Source organism: Cebus imitator, unplaced genomic scaffold, assembly GCF_001604975.1.
Source record: "Cebus imitator isolate Cc_AM_T3 unplaced genomic scaffold, Cebus_imitator-1.0 Scaffold92, whole genome shotgun sequence".
NCBI classification, from domain to species: domain Eukaryota; kingdom Metazoa; phylum Chordata; class Mammalia; order Primates; family Cebidae; genus Cebus; species Cebus imitator.
In genome coordinates, this window is record NW_016107407.1 from 4,600,235 (window position 1) to 4,615,398 (window position 15,164).

Here is a 15,164-nt window from a genome sequence, read left to right on the forward strand (position 1 = left end):
AAAAAAAAAAAAAAAAAAAAATTAGTTTTTTCATTTGGTAAGGGAACTTGTTAGAAATACAGATTCTCAGCAACCCCCAAGAACTAATCCAGAATCTACAGTTTAACAAGAGATCCCCAGAGGGATCCTGTGAATTCTCATTCATATGCTCACTGAATTTTCAGAAAGAAAACTGTACTCACATTCTCATTTTATTGATATGGGAAATGAACTCAGAATCATCACCTGTGAGCACAGTGGCTCACACCTGTAATCCTAGCACTTTGAGAGGCAAGGTGGGAGGATCACTTGAGCCCAGGAGCTCAAGACCAGCCTGGCCAACTTGGTGGAAACCTGTCTCTACTCAAAATATAAAAATTAGCTGGGCATCGTGGCGTGCTCCTGTAATCTCAGCTACTCAGGAGGCTGAGGTTGGAGGATCACCCACCCAAGCCCAGAAAGTTGAGGCTGTAGAGAACCATGATTCCTCCACTGCACTCCAGCCTCGGTGACAGGAGTGAGACCCGGTCTCAAAAATAGAATCATCACTTGAGCAAATAAGTGGCCCAGATTTGAACCCATGTCTAGCTGATGCTAAGGCCCATTCTTTTAGTTAATGAGCTGCCTGCCATCTGGTGCAGATATAAAATTTACTACCACATGCAAGCATGGGACTCAGTTCTTATAAACCCTGTTGTCTGGCTTCCCGCCTGAAGGCAGAGAGATGCATTGGAGAAAGCACTGCACTGCCCTCCAGAGCCACAGTCTGGTCCCAAATCACACCACGCTTCAGTCCTAGAGGTTGCCAAAGCCTCTCAGGAACTCAGCCTCCTCCTCTGCAGGGTGAACGGGCAGGACAGACACCCGGTTCGCACTGTCTCCTCCAGCTCCGGCAGTTCTGGTTACCTTTATCCAGGCCCCACGGGTCACTGGAGAGGTGGGGTAGGGAGGATAGCCCCCCATATGTGCACCCAAGAAGTGGATAACACCTCTCATTGGTGTCCTTCCCCCCCCCACACCCCAAATACTGTAGGCTTCTCTCTTCTTGGGCCCCTGGCCTTTAACTCCAGCCAATAAGACTATCCTCTCAACTAGATGCCCGGGGCAGAAAGACCTGAATCAACAAATGCTCTTTGCAGCGTTGGAGTGGCCCTCAGGTGGTGAAATCTCGGACCTGACTGTGGGCTGGGGAGGAATCTTTCCAGGCTCTTGGGTCTCACCACACACAGGTCTGTTTTTTCAAAGGTAAGCCTTTGAAGGAGAAGCCGCCAGGTCATTAACCCTGCTGCCCAGAGAAGGAAAGTGGTTTCAGCCATACCCAGTCCTGATGACACATCTGGAGGCTACTCCAGGTAAGCCCAGTGAGAGGTCTGAGCTTTGCATCTGTTCAGAGTTTATCCTTCAAAAGATTTCTGTGCAAAGGCTGCCTTTCCCTGGCTTTCTCTCTTGTCTCAACCCCGTCATATTGGTGTGTGGTGGGGCGGGGAGATTGAAAGAATGAAAATGGAATGATAGAAACATCCTGAAAAATCCACTCAAACTGTCAGAGGCGTTTGACCCAGAGCAACTCCATCTGGAGTAGGGACTGGGTAAAATGAGGCTGAAACCTACTGGGCTGCATTCCCAGATGGCATTCTAAGTCACAGGATGAGACAAGAGGTCGGCACAAGATACAGATCATAAAGACCTTGCTGATTAAACAGCTTGCGGTAAAGGAGCCGGCTAAGACCGAAGGCCAAGATAGCAATGACGTCTGGTCGTCCTCATTGCTGCACTCCCACCAGCACCATGACAGTTTACAGACGCCATGGCAACGTGAGGAGGTTGCCCTGTATGGTCTAAAAAAGGGGAGGCATGAATAACCCACCCTTGTTTAATATATCATCAAGAAATAGCCACAAAATTGGGCAACCAGAGGGCTGCTCTGTCTATGGAGTAGCCTTTCTTTTATTCCTTTACTCTTGTTTTTCTTTCCCCTGCCTCAGGTTTATTTGTACAAATAGCACAGGAGGACCCCAGCCCCATGCAGATGGCAGCCCCAGGGGGTTGCACCAGTCCTTCTGTCCTCACGTTGGCAGACAGAGATATCTACTCTGAAGCCTTTGTAAGGGCCTGGGCACCTGTGGGAGCCTGAGCTGGAACTGAAGCTGGAGCTGCAGCCTGGGCCTTGGTTTGATCCTTGGCCTTGGCCTTGACCTTTGGCCAGCAGAGCCTGAGCCCCTTGGCAATGCGTGCGCGAGCTTCCCAAGCTTGGGGTGGGCAATGTAGGCAAGTCGATGGAACTTGCGGCTGACACCCCTTTTGGGATCTTGGGCTTAACCTCCTTGGGCTTTACGAGGGCCGTGATGGCCTCGGCACGTGCACTCATGGCCTTGGCCTTGTTGGCCTGCATCTTCTTTAGGCCCTTCTTGTTGTGCTTCTTAGCAAAGCACATGTTCCTCAGGAACTTGGGGTCCACCCCCTTAAGAGATTCGTTTCTTTGTGATCGGGATTTCTTGATACCATTTCTGTGCCATTTTCGGGACTGGTTGGTGTGGTGTGGTTCTTGGACTTGGCCATGTCTGCACCTAAGCCACGGTTGCCGAAGTGCCTAGGACCAGAAGAGCTATTCCTTTACTTTCTTAATAAATTTACATTCACTTTATGGACCTGCCTTGAATTCTCCAGATCCACGGACCCTCTCTTGGGGTCTGGCTTGGCACCCCCTTCCTGTGATAAAACCAGTAGTGGAGTGCAAACACCTGCCTGCCTTTCTTCCTTCCTTCCTTCCTTCCTTCCTTCCTTCCTTCCTTCCATCCTTCCTTCGACAGAGCTTCACTCTGTCACTGTTACCCAGGCTAGAGTGCAGTGGCACGACCTGGGCTCACTGCAGCCTTCACTTCCCGGGTTCAAGTGATTCTCCTGCTTCAGCCTCCTGAGTAGCTGGGACTATAGTCATACGCCACCACACCCCGCTAATTTTTAAATTTTTTTTTTTTTTTGGGATGGAGTTTCGCTCTTGTTACCCAGGCTGGAGTGCAATGGCGCGATCTCGGCTCACCGCAACCTCCGCCTCCCGGGTTCAGGCAATTCTCCTGCTTCAGCCTCCTGAGTTGCTGGGACTACAGGCATATGCCACCATGCCCAGCTAATTTTTTGTATTTTTAGTAGAGACGGGGTTTCACCATTTTGACCAGGATGGTCTCGATCTCTTGACCTCGTGATCCACCCGCCTCGGCCTCCCAAAGTGCTGGGATTACAGGCTTGAGCCACCGCGCCCGGCAATTTTTTTTTATTTTTAGGAGAGACAGGATTTGGCCATGTTGGTCAGGCTGGTCTCGAACTCCTGACCTCAGGTAGTCTGCCCACCTCGGCCTCCCAAAGTGCTGGGATTACAGATGTGAGCACTCTCAGAGCTTCTCAAACTTCAGTGAGTATTCCTAGAGATTTTGTTAAGAAAGAAAATCACATGCCCAGCCACGATTTTCTTTCTTAGTCCTCTCTCCCCCATTGCCTGGTTATGGGGAAACCTCACATTTTTAGAACATTTTCCTGAAGGAGAGGGTTGTTGGGGGTGGGGTATCACAATCCTTAGAGTAGCTGTTTCCCACCCTCCCGCCGCAGGGGTGATTATTTCTAAATGTCATTCCCAAAAAAGAGATGGTAGTTAAGAGGTTAAGACATTTATTTGGGGAGTTTTCTAAATACCTGTTTCACTCCATGAGTATCCTAGGATCTGTGAGTTCATTTTTTGAGAATCTCGCTCTGTCCCCCAGGCTCACTGCAACCTCCGCCTCCCGGGTTCAAGCAATTCTCTTGCCTCGGCTTCCCAAGTAGCTGGGATACTACGCCACTATACTCGGCTAATTTTTTTGTATTTTTAGAGGAGACAGCGTTTCACCACATTGGCCAGGCGGTCTCCAACTCCTGAGCTCAGGTGATCCAACCACCTCGGCCTCCCAAAGTGCTGGGATTACAAGCATAAGCCACGGCGCCTGGCTCCCCGCCCCCCCCCCTTTTTGTTTTGAGACAGGACACTGCTCTGTCACCCAGGCTGGAGTGCAGTGGCTCATTCATATAGCTCACTGCAGTCTCAAACTCTCAGCATAAGCAATTCTCCTGAATAGTTAGAACTACAGGCATGTGCTATTATGCCCAGCTAATTTTTAAATATATATCTAGACACGATGGTCTCACTACGTTACCCAGGCAAGTCTTGAACTCCTTGCCTCCAGCGAGTCTCTCATCTTGGCCCCTAACGTGCTGGCATTGCAGGCATGAGCCACCACACCCTGCCAAAGTAGCTTTCCTTCCTAACAGACACCTACCAAGATAGTTCTGGAGCTCCTTTGCCTAAGAATCATATGAGGTAATTTTCACAGGTGTTGGGCAGGACCCAGGAATTTGCATTTTTAATCAGCATTCAACGCAATTCCACTGAGGAAGTTCTGAAGGGCGCTCTCAGAGCTTCTCAAACTTTAGTGAGTACTCCTAGAGATTTTGTTAAAAATGCAGATTTTGATTCAGTGGGTCTGGGGTGCTGCTGAAGATTCCGCATTTCTTCTTTTTTCTTTTATTTTGAAATGGAGTCTTACTCTGTTGCCTAGGTTGGAATGTAGTGGCATGATCTTGGCTCACTGCAACCTCTGCCAACTGGGTTGGAGCAATTCTCCTGCCTTAGCCCCCTGTGTAGCTGGGATTACAGGTGTGCGCCACTATGCCTGGCTATTTTTTGTATTTTTAGTAGAGATGGGGTTTCGCCATGCTGGCCAGGCTTGTCTTGAACTCCCTGCCTCAGGTGATCCACCCACCTCAGCCTCCCAAAATGCTGGGATTACAGGCCTGAGCCACTGTGCTCTGCCAAAGATTCCACGTTTCCAGCAAGCTCTGAGAATCTACTAACACTGCTGGCCCAAGAGCCCCTGCCCAGAGTCGCAGGGCCCTGTGGTCTCAAGGCCCTTCTGGTTGTGTATCCTGATTCCAGTGCTTTCTAACAACATGTGCTTTCTGTTATAAGCTTCCGGATTTATCAGAACAAAGTTGATCTAGGAAAGCTATGACAGTAATTTTGTATACCCGTTTCCCTGCCAAAAAATAAATAAAATGTTGTGTGATTGCTAGAGCTTAGATAAAATTGTGGAAGACAACCAAACATAACGAAATCTTGCCAGTCAGCTAAGAAGTAGGCTATTTTTGAAAGCCATGTAAACTTCAATAGAAAGTCTGCTGGGACCAGGTGTTTTCCGGTCTTGGGAGACAAAACTGCTAATTCAGGCTCCAGCTGCACACATTTTTCTTTCTTGAACATTTTTTTTTTTTGTCTTGGGAAAAAGACTTTTAAATTCAGTGACAGCAGAGCTCTAGAGCTCATTTAGACAGAACTTAAACTGTTCTCCGGTGCCTTATCTGCTGAACTTCGTGTATCCCAAAGCCACCAGCAGAACATCTGTGCCTGTGATGAGCTGATGGGAAAGTTGGAAGCTTGACCTAGGCTGACTATACAGAACCAGGGCTCCAGGGAGGCCATAAAATGTCCCTTAGACTCTTTTTTTTTTGTTTTTTGAGATGGAATTTTGCTCTTATTGCCCACGCTGGAGCAAAATGGTGCACTGTCCACACACTGCAACTTCCACCTTCCGGGTTAAAGCGATTCTCCTGCCTTAGTGTCCCTAGCAGCTGGGATTACAGGTGTCCACCACTACGTCCAGCTAATTTTTTGTATTTTTAGTAGAGATGGGGTTTCGCTATGTTGGCCAGGCTAGTCTCAAACTCGCGACCTCAAGCAATTCACCCGGCTCAGCCTCCCAAAGTGCTGGGATTACAGACATGAGCAACCACACCCGGCTCTTTCTTCTTTTAATTTTTAAAATTGTGGTTAAGATAAAGATAACAAAATGTATCATTTTAATCATTTTTCAGTGTACAGTTCGGTGACATTCAATACATTCACATTGCTGTGTAGCCATCACCACCATCCACCCTCAGAATGTTTTGTCATCTTACAGTAACTTCCCAGTCCCTGTCCCCCCAGGCCCTGGTAACCACTGTTCTACTTTCTCTCTCTATGAATTTGACTACTCTAGGTCCCTCACGTGTCTTAGTCAGCTTGGGCTGCCACAGCAAAATATCATACACTGGGCGACTTAAACAACAGACATTTATTCTCTGGAGGCTGAAGTTCTTGAGGCTCAAAGCCTGAAATCAAAGTGCTACCATAGTTGGTTTCGGTGAGGGCTCTCTTTCTGGCCGTAGGCTGCGGCCTCCTCCCTACATCTTCGGGTGGCAGGGAGAGAGAGGTCTCTGTGTCTTTTTCTTTGGAAATGAAAGTATGTTTTTTTTTTCTTTTTTTTTTTTGCGATGGAGTCTCACTCTGTCGCTCAGGCTGGAGTGCAATGGCATGATCTCCGCTCACTGCAACCTCCCCCTCTCGGGTTCAAGAGGTTCTCCTGCCTCAGCTTCCCGAGGAGCTGAGATTTCAGGGGTGTACCACCACACCGGGCTAATTTTTGTATATTTAGTAGAGGCAGGGTTTCACCATGTTGGCCATACTGGTCTTGAACGCCTGACCTCAAACGATCTGCCTGCCTCGGCCTCCCAAAGTGCTAGGATTATAGGCGTGAGCCACCATGCCCTCCCTCTGTGTCTCTTCCTATAAGGACATCAATCCTGTTGGATCAGAGCCAAACACTTATGACCACATTCAACCTTCATCATCTCCATGAGGCCCTGTCTCCAGGTATAGTCGCATTGGGGGATGGGGCTTCAACATATGGGTTCTGAGTAGACACAATTCATTCAACAGCACCATATAAGAGGAATTATACAGTATTCAATTTTTTGGTGTTTTTCTGTTTGCTATTTTGTATTGTTATTTCTTGTGGCTTATTTCACTTAGTATAATGTGTTCAAGGTTCATCTGTGTTACAGCATGTGTCAGAATTTTATCCCTTTCTAAGGGATTCCATTGTATGTATATACCACATTTGGTTTATCCACTCATTCGTTGATGAATATTTGCATTGCTTTCATGTTTTGACTACTCTGAATAATACTGCTGTGAATATTGGTGTGCAAATGACTGTTCAGGACCAGGCACCATACCTCACACCTGTAATCCCAGCACTTTGGGAGGCCAAGGTGGGGAGATCACCTGAGGTCAGGAGTTTGAGACCAGCCTGGCCAACATGGGGAAACCCCCTCTTTACCAAAAATACAAAAATTAGCCAGGCGTGGTGGCTTTTGTCTGTAACCCCAGCTACTTGGGAGGCTGAGGCAGGAGAATTACTTGAACCCAGGAGGTAGAGGTTGCAGTGAGCCAAGATCACGACACTGCACTCCAGCCTAGGGGACAGAGCAAGACCCCATTTAAAAAAAAAAAGAAACAAAAGAAAACCAAAAACAAATGACTGTTTATGTTCTTGCTTTTAAATTCTTCCATGTATATGTCCAGAAGAGGAATTGCTGGACCACATGGTAATTCAATGTTGTTTTGTTTTGTTTTGTTTTGTTTTGTTTTGTTTTGGGACGGAGTTTCACTCTTGTTGCCCAGGCTGGAGTACAAGACGCAATCTTGGCTCACTGCAACCTCTGCCTCCCAGGTTCAAGCAATTCTCCTGCCTCAGCCTCCCAAGTAGTTGGGATTACAGGCATGCACCACCATACCCAGCTAATTTTGTATTTTTAGTAGAGATGGGGTTTCTCCATGTTGGTCAGGCTGGTCTCAAACTCTGGACCTCAAGTGATTCATCCGCTTTGGCCTCCCAAAGTGCTGGGATTACAGGTGTGAGCCACCTTGCCTGGCTGGTAATTCAGCGTTTGGGGAACCACCCCACATCCTTTAGGATCCGGAGCCATAGGCACATATTCACATGTGTTTCCAAGACCGGAACCACCACCTCAATTCAGGGCTGAGCTGGCAGAATCAGAGGGAGGATTTTATTATTAATTCTCTGAAATGTGTTCAGCATGTCTAGTCCTTCCTCCGTGTTGCCCATTGGGAGACATTTCAGCCCCTAGATGTGTCCACGATGGATGCCTTTGTCTTCCCAGGGATGCTGAGTAGACTCAGTAAAGAATAATTAAACTCCTAGAGGCCAAGGCCTCAGCAGAAACGCTGGAGCAGGTGTGAGACCTCAAAGATCCCGGAGGACAGTTAGCTAATCCTGCTGCACACCGCTCCTCCTCCTGCGTTAGTGTGTGGACCTGGCTCTGTAGCATTTTAAAGTGAAGGTCCGAAATCTGACCTTTGGGGCTCTGACCTTCCTTTAAGACCATCAAGAGACAGCTAGTTACCTGGTATTGTTATTGTTAAAATATCAGGGGCTGGGCGCTGTGGCTCACGCCTGTAATCACAGCGCTTTGGGAGGCAGAGGCGGGTGGATCACCTGTCAGGAGTTTGAGACTAGTCTGGCCATCTTGGCAAAACCCTGTCCCTACTAAAAAAATACAAAAATTAGCCGGGCATGGTGGCACATGCCTGTAGTTCCAGCTACTGAGGAGGCTGAAGCGGGAGGTCACATCCCTGCCCTCCAGCCTGGGTGACAGAATGAGACTCTGTGTTTTTTAAAAAATAACAAAACAGAAATAAATAAATAAAGTGGAGGTCTGGAATCTGACCTTTGGGCTCTGATCTTCCTTCGAGACCTTCAAAGAGACAGCTAGTTACCTACTATTGTTATTGTTAAAACACAAACATGCAATTTCTATTCGTTTTTTGTTTTTGTTTCTTTGAGACAGAATTTTAGTCTGTCACCCAGGCTGGAGTGAAGTGGCACACTCTCTGCTCACTGCAACTTCTGCCCCCTGGGTTCAAGCCATTTTCCTGCCTCAGCCTTCTGAGTAGCTGGGACTACAGGCATGAGCCACCATGCCTGGCTAAGTTTTGTATTTTTAGTAGAGACGAGGCTTTGACATATTGGCCAGGCTGGTCTCAAACTCCTGACCTCAGGAGCCCCACCTGCCTCGGCTTCCCAGTGTGCTGGGATTACAGGCATGAGTCACCATGCCCGTCATTCTATTTGGAATACGATGTGGCACTATCTCTTGAAACTGGAAATTCACAAGGAGTGTGTATTAGCCGGTTTTCATGTTGTTGATAAAGACATACCCAAGATTGGGCAATTAACAAAAGAAAGAGGTTTAATCAGACTTACAGTTCCACATAAGCCTCACAATCATGATGGGAGGCAAGGAGGAGCAAGTCCCCTCTTAGAGGTATGGTGGCAGGCAAAGAGAGAGAACTTGTGCAGGGGAACTCCTTTTTAAAAAACCATCAGATCTCTTGAGACTTACTTGCTATCACAAGAACAGCTTGGAAAAGACTTGCCCCCATGATTCAATTACCTCCCACCGGGCCCCTCCCTTAACACATGGGAATTCAAGATGAGATTTGGGTGTGGACATAGCCAAACCGTACCAGAGTGTGACCCAGCAATTCCACCTCTTGCACTTGCCATACAGAGACACTGCGCACGTGCCTCATCAGTCATCTATCTTTTTAAAGAAAGGCTTTCCCTCTTTAGGATAGAAACTTTTTTCCCAATATTTTTTCTAACATTTAATACTTTTGTACTTGTTTTCCCAGCTCTTTAGCCAATTTGAAATTTGTTTAGTGTTGAGTATTGTTAGTTTGTTTTTAAATTGATAGCCAAATTTCCCAAGTAGTGTGTTGAATGAACTATATTTTCCTCACTGATTTGAAGTACTATCTTTATCACAAACTAAATTTCTTCATGTATGTGGATATAAAACAGGGAAAAGTGGCCTAGCATGGTGGTTCATACCTGTAATCCTAGCACTTTGGGAGGCCGAGGATTGACTGCCATCATGAACAATGTAGTAACTGTCTGAACTAGGAAGTTCATGACCAACTGACTATTTCAGAGAGAACAAATGATCATTGATGTCCTTCATCCCCAGAAGGCAACAGTACCTAAGACAGAAATTTGGGAAAAACTAGCCAAAATGTACAAACCACCCTGGATGTCATCTTTGTGTTTGGATTCAGAACTCATTTTGGTGGTGGCAGGACAACTGGCTTTGGCATGATTAATGATTCCCTGGATTATGCAAAGAAAAATGGACCCAAACATAGACTTGCAAGACATGGCCTGGGTGAGAAGAGAAAGGCCTCAAGAAAGCAACGGAAGGAACGCAAGAACGGAGTGAAGGAAGTCTGGGGCCCGCGAAGGCCGGCGTTGGTGCTGGCAAAAAGCCGAAGGAGTGAAGAAGCTGCAATGATGTCTTCTGCGGCCATTGTGGATTTTTCATGAGAAGATTAATAAACTAAAAACTTTCATGTGAAAAAAACGAAATAGCACAATACACATTCAAATGCACATGGAAAATAGATCAAAGGTCATATGCTGGGTATAATATGTTTCAGTAAATTTGAAAGAAATGAAAGTATGTTTTCTGATCACAGTGGAATTATATGCAGAATCAGTAACATAAATATACTTGGAAAATCTCTCAAATATTTGGAAACAAAACAATAGACTTTGAAATAACCCATGCATCAATGAAAAAAATTACAAATGATATTTGAAATTAAATGAAAATACAATATATAAAAAGGTATGGGATATAGGTACAGCTGTGCTTAGAGGAAAACTTATAAGTTAAATACTTTTATTAGAAAAGAAGAAAGATCTAAAATTATTAATCTGGCTGGGCGTGGTGGCTCATACCTATAATCCCTGCACTTTGGGAGTCCAAGGTGGGCCGAGGCAGATGGATCACAAGGTCAGGAGTTTGAGACCAGCCTGGCCAATATGGTGAAACCCTGTCTCTACTAAAAATACAAAAGTTAGCCAGGCATAGTGGCAGGTGCCTATAGTCCCAGCTACTCGGGAGGCTGAGACAGGAGAATTGCTTGAACCCAGGAGGCAGAGGTTGCAGTGAGCTGAGATTGTGCCATTGCACTCCAGCCTGGGTGACAGAGAAGGACTCTGTCTTAAAAAATAAATAAATAAATAAATAAAACTCTGGTCTCCCACACAGCTGGCTCTGCGTGAATTACTCTTTCTCTATTGCAATTCCCCTGTCTTGATAAATTGGCTCTGTCTAGACAATGGGCAAGGTGAACCCATTGGGCAGTTACAGTATCTGGGCCCCAGCTCCTCACAGCAGCCCAGAGGAGCAGCAAACTCTAAGAGAGACGTGGCTGTAGGCTGCACCAATGCAGACAGGACCAAAGGCAGCCCAGGCTGAGTCCTGTTTACTAGTGAGACGTGAAAACTTCAGAGAGCTGCCAGTGCTGAAAAGGCTACATAGAGGGAAACAGTGGCCCTCTCCGGGCACTCTGGCATGGTCCAGTGACTTGAGGACCAGACAGGCTCCACCCAAAGCCTTTTTACACTTCTTAACAAGCCCTAAGACTGGGTTTTTAGTTTTTGTTTTTAAAGACAGTGTCTCATTCTGCTGCCCAGGCTGGAGTGCAGTGGTGCTGTCATAGCTCACCACAGTCTCAAACTCCTAAGCTCAAGCAATCCTCCCATCTCAGCCTCCTGAGTAGCTGGGAGGCATGTGCCACCATGCCTGGCTATGACTCATGATACAACCATAAAAATGGCGTAATTTATTTTCCACCTGCTCAGCAAGCATGAGTCACCCCTCCCCACAAAAAAAAGGGTTGTAAAAAATAAAATAATATTTCTTGAACACCTGAGATTATGGGCTGAGAGACACGCACACTGCAAAAATACAAAAACTGATAAAATGACATACAGCAATATGAAAAGGAAAACATTGAGATGAGGAAAAATATATCCACTGTATCTGATACACTTGGATGACCAACATTTCAAAGATCGAAAGAATGCTCTAATTCACAGATTCTACCAGAGAAGTTTAAAAAGAAAAAAAAAAAGGAAGAGAGAGAGAGAAACTGGCTATTTATATGTATGGATATAGAGATAAACCACTAAATGGAAAATGGACTGCTTTTGTAGAATAACCCAAAGGGCCAGCTGAGGATACCCACTCTGTTGTTTGAGCAGTGCATAAACTGTAATTCTGCATCACACATTTGCTTCATATCAAAGACTTCCTCATAATTTCTACAAATTCTGGGATCATGGGTTTAATGGCCACCCTGACCCACTGAACAATCCATCGCACCAGCAACTCACCTTCCAGGGTTGCTCTCTTCTCTCTGTCCTATACTGTACCATTAAGGTTTTTGACTTGCCTGAAAAAGGCAAGACCATGTCTATAAAATTTTTTTTTTAATTAGCTGGGCGTGGTGCGGAGTGCCTGTAGTCCCAGCTACTTGGGAGGCTGAGGTGGGAGGATTGTTTGAGCCTGGGAGGTTGAGGCTGCAGTAAGCCATGATCATGCCACTGCACTCCAGGTTGGGTGACAGAATAAGACTATCTCAAAAAACATTTTTTTTTCTTTTTTGAGACAGAGTCTTGCTCTGTTGCCCAGGCTGGAGTACAGTGGTGCTATCTTGGCTCACTGCAACCTCAGCCTCCCGGGTTCAAGCACTTCTCCTGCCTCAGCTTCCCGAGTAGCTGGGATTACAGGCATGTACCACCATGCCTGGCTAATTTTTTTTCTTTTTTTCGAGAGGGAGTCTTGCTCTGTCACCTAGGTAGGCTGGAGTGCAGTGGCTTGATCTCAGCTCACTGCAACCTCCCATGTTCAAGTCATTCTCCTGCCTCGGCCTCCCAAGTAGCTGGGATTATAGGCGCTCTCCACCATGCCCAGCTAATTTTTGTATTTTTAGTAGATCGGGGGTTTCACCATGTTGGCCATGCTGGTCTCTAACGCCTGACCTCAAGTGATCTGCCCGCCTCAACCTCCCAAAGTGCTGGGATTGCAGGCATGCGCCACTGTGCCTGGTCAAAAAAAAATTATTTGTTACTGTTTCTGACTATCAAAAGATACATTTTAACTTCAGAACAACTTTTAAATTAGCCAGAATTAAACACAGCCTGCTTTAATTTTTCCCTAATGTAATTACATGTATCAAATGTATTAAGATCAGCACTAAGCCCTTACAAAAGGAAAAGGCCAATTTGTTGAGAATTGTAACAAAGAACTGGCTGCCCCTCCAACCCTGTTCTCCTCCCTTATTCCCAAAGCCCAACACTGCCAAGATCTGGGCATTCTTCACCGCAGGGTGTGCGTGGCTGGTGACAGCTGAGGATTTTAATGACTTCTTCCCATCCATGTCTCAACTGCTCTGATGCTGCTGGCCGGTTGATTTCAGGGATTCAGGAGGGAAATAAATGTTTACTCAACTGTTAGTGTATCAGAGAAAGTTCTTCTCTTTGGCTTCTAAGGAATGCCCGGTGCTAAGCAGCTTTTTGCTAAGTCAGAAGCCTTGATGCTACAGTTTAGGATGGAGAGGAGAGCACTCCTGGGTGAGTGCAACATTTTTTAAAAAATAACCCCACCGGCTGGGCGGTGGCTCATGACTGTAATCCCAGCAATTTGGAAGGCCGAGAAAGGCAATCACCTGAGGTCAGGAGTTCGAGACCAGCCTGACCAACATGGCAAAAGCCAGTCTCTACTAAAAATACAAAATTAGCTGGGCGTGGTGGCACATGCTTGTAACCCCAGCTACTCGGGAGGCTGAGGCAGGAGAATCACTCGAACCTGGGAGTCGGAGGTTGCAGTGAGCCAAGATCGTGCCATTGCATTCCAGCCTGGACAACAAGAGCAAAACTATCTCAAAAAAAAGAGAGAAAAGACAGAAGGAAACATCAGTTGCATTTACATGTACCAACAGCAAATAATCTAAAAAAAAAAAAAAATCAATATTAAAGTGTTTTGGTCTTTGCTTAGAAGTGTGGTGATGTTTTTGTGAGGAGAAATATGCCACAGGAGCCTAATTCTTTTTTGTTCTTGTTGTTTTGTTTTGTTTTCTTTCTTTCTTACTTTCTTTCTTTTTTAACTTTTTTCTTTTGTTTTTGAGAGGGAGTCTTGCTCTGTTGCCCAGGCTGGAGTATAGTGGCAGGATCTCTGCTCACTGCAGCCTCCATCTCCCAGGTTCAAGAGATTCTCCTGCCTCAGCCTCCCAAGCAGCTGGGATTACAGGCACACGCCACCATGCTCGGCTAATTTTCCTATTTTCAGTAGAGACAGGGTTTTACCATGTTGGCCACACTGATCTCGAACTCCTGACCGTGGTGATCTGCCCGCCTTGGCCTCCTAAAGTGCTGGGGTTACAGGCGTGAGCCACTATGCCTGGCCTTCTCTGTGTTTCTAACAGTGCATAGATTTTACTTCTTGGAGGATAGCTTGAACAGACTGACCAAGTTCTCCTGCCTTTAGCCCAGATGCACTCAACATGTGACCATGAACATAACAGTCCACACTAGTGAACTGTACCCACTGCATGATGCTCTTATGTGTGTGAAGAATTATGGCAGAAGATTCAGCTACTGAAGGTTTAAATGTATCATTCATGGTAGGCAGAATTATGACCCCATGAAAATGTCCATGTGTGAAGGGACTTTGCAGATGTGATTAAGGTTAAGGACCTTGAGATGGGAGATTATCCTGGGTTATCTCAGTGAGCCCAATCTAATCCCATGTGCCCTTAAAAGTTGAGAACCAGCCAGGCACAGTGGTTCATGCCTGTAATTCCAACAATTTGGGAGGCCAAGGCAGGGGGATTGAAGAATCACTTGAAGCCAAGAAGTAGAGGCTATGGTGAGCCAATATTGTGCCACTGCACTCTAGCCTGGATGACAGAGCAAGATCCTATTTCTAAAATAATAAAATCAAATAAAATAAAAAGAGGCTGGGCACGGTGGCTCACGCCCGTAATCCCAGCACTTTGGGAGACCAAGGCCGGTGGATCACGAGGTCTACATGGTGAAACCCCATCTCTACTAAAAATACATAAATTAGTTGGATGTGGTGGTGCGTGCCTGTGTTCCCAGCTACTCAGGAAGCTGAGGCAGGAGAATCCCTTGAACCCAGGAGATGGAGGTTGTAGTGAGCCAAGATCACGCCATTGCACTACAGCCTTGGTGACAGAGCAAGACTCCATCTCAAAATAAATAAATAAATAAAGGAAAATTTAAAAAAAAAAGAAGAAGAAAGAGGTTGAAAACCTCTTCCATCTGTGGTCAGAGAGAGATGTGACAAGGAAAGAAGGGTCAGAGACATGCAACTATGAGATTTGATCAAAAGAGCGTTTTGATTCCTAACTGGTTATTACCAATTTATTACCAAGTAAGATAAAGGAA

At 46.0% G+C, this 15,164-nt stretch overlaps 1 pseudogene; it reads right to left on the minus strand.

Annotated features, from left to right (window-relative positions):
* Positions 1 to 1,954: 1,954 nt before the first annotated feature.
* Positions 1,955 to 2,538, minus strand: LOC108309204 (annotated as a pseudogene).
* Positions 2,539 to 15,164: the final 12,626 nt, after the last annotated feature.